This window comes from Cucurbita pepo, unplaced genomic scaffold (assembly GCF_002806865.2).
Source record: "Cucurbita pepo subsp. pepo cultivar mu-cu-16 unplaced genomic scaffold, ASM280686v2 Cp4.1_scaffold000243, whole genome shotgun sequence".
Classification (NCBI taxonomy): Eukaryota; Viridiplantae; Streptophyta; class Magnoliopsida; order Cucurbitales; family Cucurbitaceae; genus Cucurbita; species Cucurbita pepo.
The window spans coordinates 55,426-65,946 of NW_019646497.1; the positions used below are offsets into that span (position 1 = coordinate 55,426).

At 36.6% G+C, this 10,521-nt stretch overlaps 1 non-coding gene across 1 annotated transcript; it reads right to left on the reverse strand.

The window, feature by feature from the left end:
- Positions 1-5,863: 5,863 nt before the first annotated feature.
- LOC111784618 lies at positions 5,864-5,969 on the reverse strand. The gene has a single exon (XR_002813566.1). It is a non-coding gene; the product is annotated as a small nucleolar RNA R71 (small nucleolar RNA).
- Positions 5,970-10,521: the final 4,552 nt, after the last annotated feature.

Consider the following 10,521-nt stretch of genomic DNA (forward strand, 5'->3'; position numbering starts at 1 on the left):
AAAAAATTGAGAATGGCTTCTATTAATTGATAGTCATACTAGGGAGGAGGAGAAAACCGAATGGATTGAATATTATTTTATAATTGCATAGTCATTCATATGAAAGAAAAGGAAGAGAGAGAGGAGAAACAAAAGTGGTACAACATCGAAGGAAAATGGAAGAGGTGAGAAATTATTATTATTTGTAACAAGAGAATATAATATTATAACAAACGTTGGATTTAATGATTGAATCACCCTGAAATAATATTGACATATTTTAAAATTAAGTTTTACTACCCAACCAAAATTTAGAAACAATGAAAATGTGGAATTCGATTTTTACTGAAATCGTTTTAGAGCGTATTTCATATTGTTAGTTGGATTATTAATTAAAATGTGAAATGCTAACGAAAGGTGACGAACGGTTCGATATGAAGCGAACTCTAGCAACCTTTGGAGCAGCTCACGAGGAACGGGAGCTTACGTTAATTAAATTAGGGAATACTTCGGCTAAGGCCAACCAGGTAAGTGGTCTTACTATACGATAGGCTAAAAATTGTATGAGTTACGATAATGTATGAACTATGTCGTACGATGCGGTATGTGAGTTATGATGATGTATGAGTTATGATGATGCATGAGTTATGATGATGTATGAGTTATGATGATGTGTGAGTTACGATACTTGATGATGTGCTCAGTATATATATATTTTGATGAATGTCGTACTTGATATGTTTGATGTACTTTGTGGCAATATGATGAGTATGATGATTGCGTGACGTTTACCTTAATATGATGATGTTTTCCATATTGAGCATGCTATATGATGATGAGTGCCATATTGCATCATGTCGTTAGATCGACATAGGACACAACCCTAAGAGCGTGAAAATGATATTAATATAAATATCCACGAGTATGTGTTACCTAGAGTAACAAAGAGATGAGACTAGAGGGTTGTGTCAGAAGAGACNCTAATCTATTTACTATGGAATTATCAATTGAATTTATAGCCACCCAATGAAAATAATTCATTTTATAAGCTTGTTCAAATTGACATGATTAGTGTCACGGACTTACATCAATCGCATAATGGAATTTGTTTATTACGACTCTCAAGTGGTCCGATGGGCGACACTCGCATAATAAACTCAGTTTAGTTTGACCCGCAAATGCTTCCACTAATGAGAAACTGTCGTATTATAGTAGTTTGACCCATACATTTTGACCGTTTGCAAATAAGGTATGAACTACCCTAAGCATAATTTAGTAGGTACGGTATGAATTAAGATCACAAAGTTCGGTAGTTCAATTTCTTACTCCTAAAATCTTGAACTTAAAAAAATGAATATTTAAAGATCTATTGGACATAGTCTTAGGTTTACAGACCAAATAGATATAAAGTTGAAAGTTTGTTGTGGACTAAACGTATAATATAGATAACTTTGAATGTCGAATACGCTTTTAATGTTACATGATTTTAAAACTTCATCATAAAGTATGTATTCCATCTATTTGGAGGTCCTCATGATGATGAAAGAGATGTCATTCGACAAATGGGTCAAACCCTTACCATGTTTAAAAAATTTTAAGGTGGAGAATATAGGGCTTGGATTCTTTGCTCCGAATAGTCTATGAATCCACAAGTAATGAGAGTCGAGATGGTCACTGTTGAGAGTCGAGATTCGATATGGGTCAAACCCCTTACCTTGTTTAAGATGTTTGCTCCAATAGGCTGAGAGTCGAGATTCGATGGATTTTGTGCAGATGGTCACGGTTGATCATCTGATTCTTGTCATAATGGCAGTTTCGTAATTATCCATATCTTCAGGGGTCATTAGGTAGTTTGTCAGGTTCAGAATATATTATTACTATGTTTCTAAAAAAAAATCCATAATTTTCCTAGAAATTCTTCATCCCTTCTTGGTCATTATTAAGGATGATGTCCTTGATCAATCCTGTCAATTTCTTTTCTTGCATTTATTGGGTCTTACATGGATGGCTTTTCTACACTAAAAAGTGAAGAAATGGTGCAAAACTATATTACCCCTAAGGATATCTAACTATGGTTCATGACCTAAAAGACCTCCAAATGCTTTTAAGTTATGTTGTAGACCTTATTATGTGATGTCTGAAGATGTGAAAACCTTTGAAAGTTATTGGAACACCTTGATTAGCAAAACCAAGAATTACAGATAAAATGACTAACATGCCCCTAGAACTACTTATTTAAATTCAAGGTCTATATGTGCTCCAAATGACTTGCTACTTCTTTTAAGGCCTATTCGTAAGGACAAGGAGTTATGTTCAATGGTTCAAGTTGATTAGAGCAAGCTTGGAACCTAAAGCAAGTTAGGACCAAAGAAACACCTAAAGGAAACACCTCAAGACACAGAATCTTCTAAGGAATTCATTATGAATGTATGACCTTCTAGAACAACCCATGTTTGTTATTACGATGTATGCATATATTTACGAATGCATGTTATAACTTTTGCCTCAAGAAATTATGAACCTTAGAAACTTACAAGATTGAGAATCAAGAACAATATAGCTCCTTTCAAAACTATACCGAGGATGCTTTATTGAATCCTAGAATAAATGCAAAATCTAAGCAATAGTTGGATAAGATAACCATTACCTCATATACTACAAACTCTGCAAAATACATTACAGGCTCTTTCCTATTATCGATGTTACTCCCTTCCCTATTTCATGTTAACTTCTTGACAATAATGGCCTGTCCAGAATGAATCACTGCCTTGTATACAGTCTCGCCATAAGCACATATCTCATGAAAAGTAATAGTGGCCTAATTTAGATCTTGGGAAGAAATTCTTTCCTTAGGTGGGAAATAGACATCCGAATCCATAGATTTTCTTTTCGTGTTTTGCTCCATTTCGAATGGATGTGTCATGCAATATAAGATGATCATAATTAGAACGATAGAAACTCCACCTACCTCAAAAGATGGAGACGATGAATCTCCATTGCAGTTGTCAAGAGGTCCACCACAGAGCCCTTCTTTGTCAATGAATCTACTAGTGGGCATGTTCTGAAAAAAAGTTTTTGAAGGGATCGGATGTCTCACGTTATGCTATATTGCTATGCCATAGCAAAATTAGTAGATTTGTACGCAAAATAGAATGATTGTTCTTCAACTAGGTATACTTTTTACGACTAAAACTTCTATTTCACATTTGTTAAATTTTATTTTTCTCTTTCCAACATTCCTTGCATATTAACTAACATTTTTTTTTTGTCAAGAAAAACATATTAGTTTGATTAAAATAATAAAAAAAAAAAGCTCAGACAAAAAATCAATTGACTAACTACTAAATTTATGTAATATATATAATATTACAATTAGTAGAACAAAAATATATTTATCCATATAATAATTAAAAAAGATTTTAAAGTAATATTCTTGTCAATTTATCTCAAACTCCATTTTATTTATTTTTTTTTTCTTTTTTACTTTGAATTTATTAAATTTGGTTGAAAAAGTAATTTATGAAAAAACAATACTATGTGAATAAGTGTGACTTCTGAGTAAATTATGGGTACATGAATCACCTAAGATCACATCCTTATAAGAGCGACCGTGAGGATAAGATGACTAAGAAATGTTTAAAAGACTTGAAAGTCACTACCTATACAACCAAGGAGCACCTTCCTTTATGGTAGCTCAATCATAGGACCACATGGTTAAGCATGCTTTACTCGGAGCAATTATATGTTGGGAGACCTTTTAGAAATTTTCCTAGGATGCATGTGAATGAGGACAAAGTGATAACTATCTAAAAGTAGAGTCATATCAAGTCTTTTTGGAGTTAATATTGCACTCTTATTCACCATTTTCTCATTTATAACCACATTTATTCTACTTTGTGAGCATGAAATCGTTTATTGCGGTCCAACGGAAAAAAAATATGATTTGGCATAAATCGATCTTAATTGTATATTTAATTGAGTTATGTGGTAAAATTTCAGACATTTATGCTAAACCATGTGGGAGTAGCGAATTTGGAAACAAATGGGGGATGACATGGAAATGATAAATCCACGTCAGCAGTCCAAGTGGGTCATTGACTACCCAATGAGGAACATCCTATGTGTACTACTTATTTCTTTTCAGCCCTAAAGGGGAACCCATGCTCAATATAAAAGGAAAAGGAAGACCAAGAGGAGAAGAGCCACATTTTGGGGAGAAAATCGAATTACACAGCAGCAGCTTCTGCTGCAGTGAACTGCTGTGAAACCAGAGAAGAAGAAGAAAACCCTAATCCAGCAGCTGTTGACAGCAGAAGGAAAAGGAGACCAACAAGGATTGATTAGGGCAAAGAGGTGGACGTGAGAGCTCAAGAGAAGGGAACTTCCATTGACGAACGACAACAAACCGGGATAACTCTCTATTTCCTTACTCTCTTTCCTTATTCCATCAATTTTACATGATGAAGATGCAGATTCCTTTGTTTAATTCAGTTTGTATGGAAAGCTAAACTTAATAGGGGAGGCGAGAGAGTTTTATATAGTTTAAGTATGTTGACGATATGATTTTAGTTTATTAAAGAGTTGTTGTTAAAGATTTACATGTATGTTTAATTAGCTACTTTACATACATAGTTGTTCTCTTATTCGGGAGAAGAGAGGGAGCAATGAAATCCTCTTTAATACTCTAGTTCCATAGCAAGGAGACTTGAAGGGTAATAGAAGGGTTAGGAATAATTCTTCTCCTAGAGCCTTGTTAATAGAAATTACAACGATTATGGAAATAATCACCATTCATGACCCTCGGAAGTGGGCTTGAGAATCTATTAAAAGGAACTAAAATCTACCACAAAACTCAACAACTTATCTATTTAATCTCTCTTAGCCGAACCTTCCTCATTATAGTTGATTTTCTCATCATTTTCTGTTTTTCGACAGCAGTGGCACTCTGTTTTAGTTTTGTTTAAATAGTTAAAATCTCCAACACCCATTTGAATGTTACCAAAAAACTCACTTAATTTCCAGCGATAAAATTAACCAAAAAGATAGGTTCCCTGTGAAATCGATAATTTACTTATTACTTGCTACTTGTGATAGTGTATACTTGCACTTATTCTTGTGAATTTTACATCATTTTATTATATACATCCACAAGCGATCAAGTTTTTGGCGCCGTTGCCGGGGAACCTAATTTGGTTATTTTACTTGTTGTAGATTTTTGTGAGCTGGAGCCAACAAGAAGTCATAGTAAGCTGAGTGTTCCTACTGCTGTATTTACTGCTGAAGAATTGAGTTTACTGCTGCAAAATTCTGTGTATGAACCCACCTACGGGTTTGGAATTTATTTTGGATCCTGAAATAGAGAGAATATTTAGACGAAGGTTGAGGGAGAAAAAGGAAATGACAGAACAGAATATACAGCAAATAGCCCAACTAAATCGGGAGTTTGAAAATCCAGTGATGATGGCTAATCAAGAGAGAATTACTGCCAATGCCATTCATTTAGCAGATGACAGAGAAAGAGCGATCCGAGCATATGCACACCCAGCTGTGGAAGAGCTAAATCCGTGCATCATTATACCCGAAATACAAGCAACCACGTTTGAGCTAAAACCTGTGATGTTTCAAATGCTGCAAACCATTGGGCAATTTCATGGACTACCGTCGGAAGATCCTCACCTACACCTAAAGTCATTTTTGGGAGTTAGTGACTCATTTCGATTTCAAGGAGTGGATAAAGATGTGATTAGACTGAGCTTATTCCCATATTCATTGAGGGATGGTGCTAAATCATGGTTGAATACCTTAGCACCGGGAACAATTGATTCGTGGAATAGTCTAGAAGAGAAATTTTTTATCAAGTATTTCCCACCCACGAGAAATGCACGGTTCAGAAATGAGATTGTTGCTTTTCAATAGTTTGAAGATGAGACACTAAGTGAAGCTTAGGAGAGATTTAAGGAGATGCTTAGAAAGTGTCCTCACCATGGACTACCTCATTGTATACAAATGGAGACTTTCTACAATGGATTAAATATTGCTACTAAACAAGTAGTTGATGCTTCCGCCAATGGAGCTATTTTGTCAAAGACATACAATGAAGCATATGAGATTTTAGAGAGAATAGCATCTAACAATTGTCAATGGGCCGATGTGAGAAGCAACCCAGGAAGGAAGACTCGAGGAGTACTTGAAGTTGATGCTTTGTCCTCTATCAATGCTCAACTAGCTTCGGTGACTAATATTTTACAAAATCTAGCGTTGGGGCAAGACTCCATGATCAAAGCACCAGTCCATACAGCTGCTGTAATTAACCAGACAGCAGCCGAATCTTGTGTATGTTGTGGAGAGGAACACACCTTTGATCAATGTTCAAGCAATCTGACCTCAATTTTCTATGTCGGGAATCAAGTTAGTCAAGGCAACCCGAAAAATAACCCCTTCTCAAATACTTATAATCCGGGGTGGAGAAATCATCCAAATTTCTCATGGAAGGGACAAGGCTCGTACAACCAACAAATGCCCCCTAAAGCAAATTACCCTCCGGGTTTTGGATTACAAAATCAATTGACATATGGTTCTCAACAAGCCACCACCCAAGGGGAAGGAACTAGCCAAGCTCAACACATACCGGGAACATCGCTTGAGAGCCTAATAAAGGAATATATGGCTAAAAATGATGCTGTGATACAAAGTCAACAAGCATCATTGCGAAATTTGGAAGTTCAAGTAGGTCAATTAGCAAATGAGTTACGAAATAGACCTCTTGGTAAGCTGCCAGCAGACACCGAAATGCCAAAAAGAGAGGGAATGGAACAATGTCAAGCAATAGAGTTGAGAAGTGGGAAAGAAATACCCAGCAGAGGAGAAAAAATTAAAGAACACGGTGATAGTCGCTCTCAAGAAACTGCTGATACACAGCAGAGAAAGGAGAAAGCCGTTGTGCAAGAAGAGCACAACAAAAATGATGCAGAAGCTGCTGTACAGAAAGAACACAGCAGAAATTATGCAGAAGTTGTGAAGCCTCCTAAAACACAAACATCAGTCAGCAGTGGACAAGAAAGCAGAATATACACACCAACACCTCCTTTTCCACAAAGAATAAAAAGAAAGAAGGAAGAAGCCCACTTTGAGAAGTTCATGGACATATTTAAGGAAATTCACATAAATATACCATTAGTTGAAGCTTTGAAGCAAATGCCAAATTATGTGAAATTCTTGAAGGATGTGCTCACCAATAGAAGAAAGTTTGAAGAATTCAAGGTGGTACCATTGAATGAAGAGTGTAGTGCAATATTGAAAAACAAGATCCCGCTAAAGGAGAAAGACCCCGGTTCATTCACAATTCCAATATCAATAGGAGGGAAGAAGCTAGGTCGAGCATTATGTGATTTGGGATCAAGCATTAATCTAATGCCGCTGTCTATTTACAAAAAGTTAGGTATTGGTGAAGCTAGACCAACTACAGTCACTCTTCAACTAGCAGATCGATCTTTCACTTATCCCGAAGGAAAGATTGAGGACATCTTAATTCAAGTTGACAAATTCATATTTCTTGCAGATTTTATCATTTTAGATTATGAAGCCGATCATGATGTTCCAATTATTTTGGGGAGGCCATTTTTAAAGACCGGAAGAACATTAGTCGATGTCTACAAAGGAACCATCACGTTAAGAATGGGTGACCAAAAAGTTGAATTTAACATCAATGACAGCATGAAATATCCAGCAGTGACAAAAGAATGCTCAGCAGTGTATGAATTGACAGAACAACCAGCGACCGAGGAATGGGATGATGGGGAAAGCGGGCAGGAAGAAGACAGCAGCTGGAATGACAGAATAGAACAGTTAGCAGTTTTAGGTGAATTCAGCAGAACTTTTGAGTCACTAGAATGTGAGGGAAGAAAGAGTTCACCGATGAGACCATCTATTGAGGAAGCGCCGCAGCTGGACTTGAAACCACTACCACCTAACCTTAAGTATGCTTATTTAGGTGACAAGAAGACACTACTCATCATCATCTCAGCGACACTATCCTTGACTCAAGAGAATATGCTCCTAGAAACATTGAAGAAGCACAAGGGGGCGATAGGTTGGACATTGGCGGATATAAAAGGAATTAGCCCTTCACTATGCATGCACAAAATACAATTGGAGGAAGGAAAAGTTAAGTCCATTGAGAAACAAAGACGATTAAATCCCATGATGAAGGAGGTTGTTAGAAAGGAGATTCTCAAATGGCTAGATGCTGGAATAATTTATCCAATTTCAAACAGCAACTGAGTCAGTCCTATTCAATGTGTTCCGAAGAAAGGAGGGATAACAGTAATGGCAAATGAGAACAATGAGTTGATCTCCACTAGAATAGTGAATGGATGGAGAATTTGCATGGATTATAGAAGGCTAAACAAAGCAACACATAAGGATCATTTTCCCTTACCATTCATTGATCAAATGCTTGATAGACTTGCTGGAAAGTCACATTATTTCTTCTTGGATGGTTATTCGGGACACAATCAAATTACAATCAGTCCAGAAGATCAAGAGAAAACTACATTCATATGCCCATATGGAATTTTTGCCTTTAGACGAATGCCCTTTGGACTATGTAATGCTCCAGCGACATTTCAACGTTGCATGATGGCCATTTTTACAGATATGGTAGAAACATTTATGGAGATATTCATGGATGATTTTTCGGTTTATGGAGAATCTTTTGAGACTTGTTTGTGCAATTTAGGGAAAGTTCTACAAAGATGGGAAGAGAAGAATCTTGTACTGAATTGGGGAAAATGTCATTTTATGGTCAATGAGGGAATAGTGTTAGGCCACAAGATCTTAAGAAGAGGAATAGAAGTTGATAGAGCCAAGGTAGAAGCTATTCAAAGATTGAATCCACCTACGTCACTGTATAAGAAGCTTTTTGGGCCATGCTGGGTTTTATAGGAGGTTTATTAAAGATTTCTCCAAGATTGCAAAACCATTGTGTAGTTGGTTGGAGTCAAATAGAAAATTCGTTTTTGACAAACAATGCATGACTGCCTTCCAAGCATTAAAGACAACACTGACCACAGCTCCTATAATGTCAACACCCGATTGGAATTCACCATTTGAGTTGATGTGTGATGCTAGTGGCCATGCTATGGGGGCAATGTTAGGATAGAAAAAGGGGAAGGTATTTCATCCTATCTATTATGTCAGCAAAACGTTGAATTGGGCTCAAGTGAATTATACAACCACTGAAAAAGAATTGTTGGATTGCAAAACCATTGTGTAGTTTGTTGGAGTCAAATAGAAAAATTCGTTTTTGACAAACAATGCAAGACTGCCTTCCAAGCATTAAAGACAGCGCTGACCACAGCTCCTATAATGTCAACACCCGATTGGAATTCACCATTTGAGTTGATGTGTGATGCTAGTGGCAATGCTGTGGGGGCAATGTTAGGACAGAAAAAGGGGAAGGTACTTCATCCTATCTATTATGTCAGCAAAACGTTGAATTAGGTTCAAGTGAATTATACAACCACTGAAAAAGAATTGTTGGCCGTAGTATTCGCTGTTGAAAAGTTCAGAGCTTATTAATTTGGAGCGAAGGTGAAAGTGTACATTGACCACGCAGCAATCAAGCACCTAATGATGAAACCGAATGCCAAGCCAAGATTAATTAGATGGATTCTACTGTTACAAGAGTTCGAGATAGAAATCGTAGACACGAAAGAAGCTAATAACCATGTAGTGGATCACTTATCTAGAATGGAGAACATGGAAGAAAAGGTCAATAGCAAAGAAATTGATGATGCATTTCCGGATGAACAGCTGCTTGGGATAAACAGTAGTAGCATAATGACAGCAACTCCATGGTATGCAGACATAGCAAATTTTTTGGCTTGTGCCATCATACCCGAAGAGAAAATTATCAACAAAGGAAAAGGTTTTCCATGAATCCAAAAGTTACATTTGGGATGAACCTTTTCTTTTTAAACAATGTGGAGACGGCATAATGAAAAGATGCATTTCAGACATTGAAATACCAACAATTCTTGAACAATGTCATGCATCTTCATATGGAGGTCATTTTGGAGGGCAAAGAACAGCAGCCAAGGTATTTCAATTGAGTTTCTATTGGCCAACAATTTTCAAAGATGCAAAAGAATTTTGCAAGCGTTGTGATCAATGTCAAAGGACGGGAAATATCAGTAAAAAAAATGAGCTACCCCTGAATTCAATTCTAGAAGTAGAACTTTTTGATGTATGGGGCATTGACTTTATGGGACCTTTTCCGCCATCTTATGTGAACTTATATATTCTAGTGGCTGTCGACTATGTGTCCAAGTGGGTGGAACCAATAGTTTGTCCATCCAACGATGGGAAGACGATACTCAAGTTTTTAAAAAGAAACATATTCACTAGGTTTGGTGTACCAAGAGCATTAATCAACGATGAGGGAACGCACTTTGTGAACAGATTGATGAATAGTCTTTTAGAGAGATACAATGTAAAACATAGAGTGACGACACCTTATCACCCACAAACCAATGGGCAAGC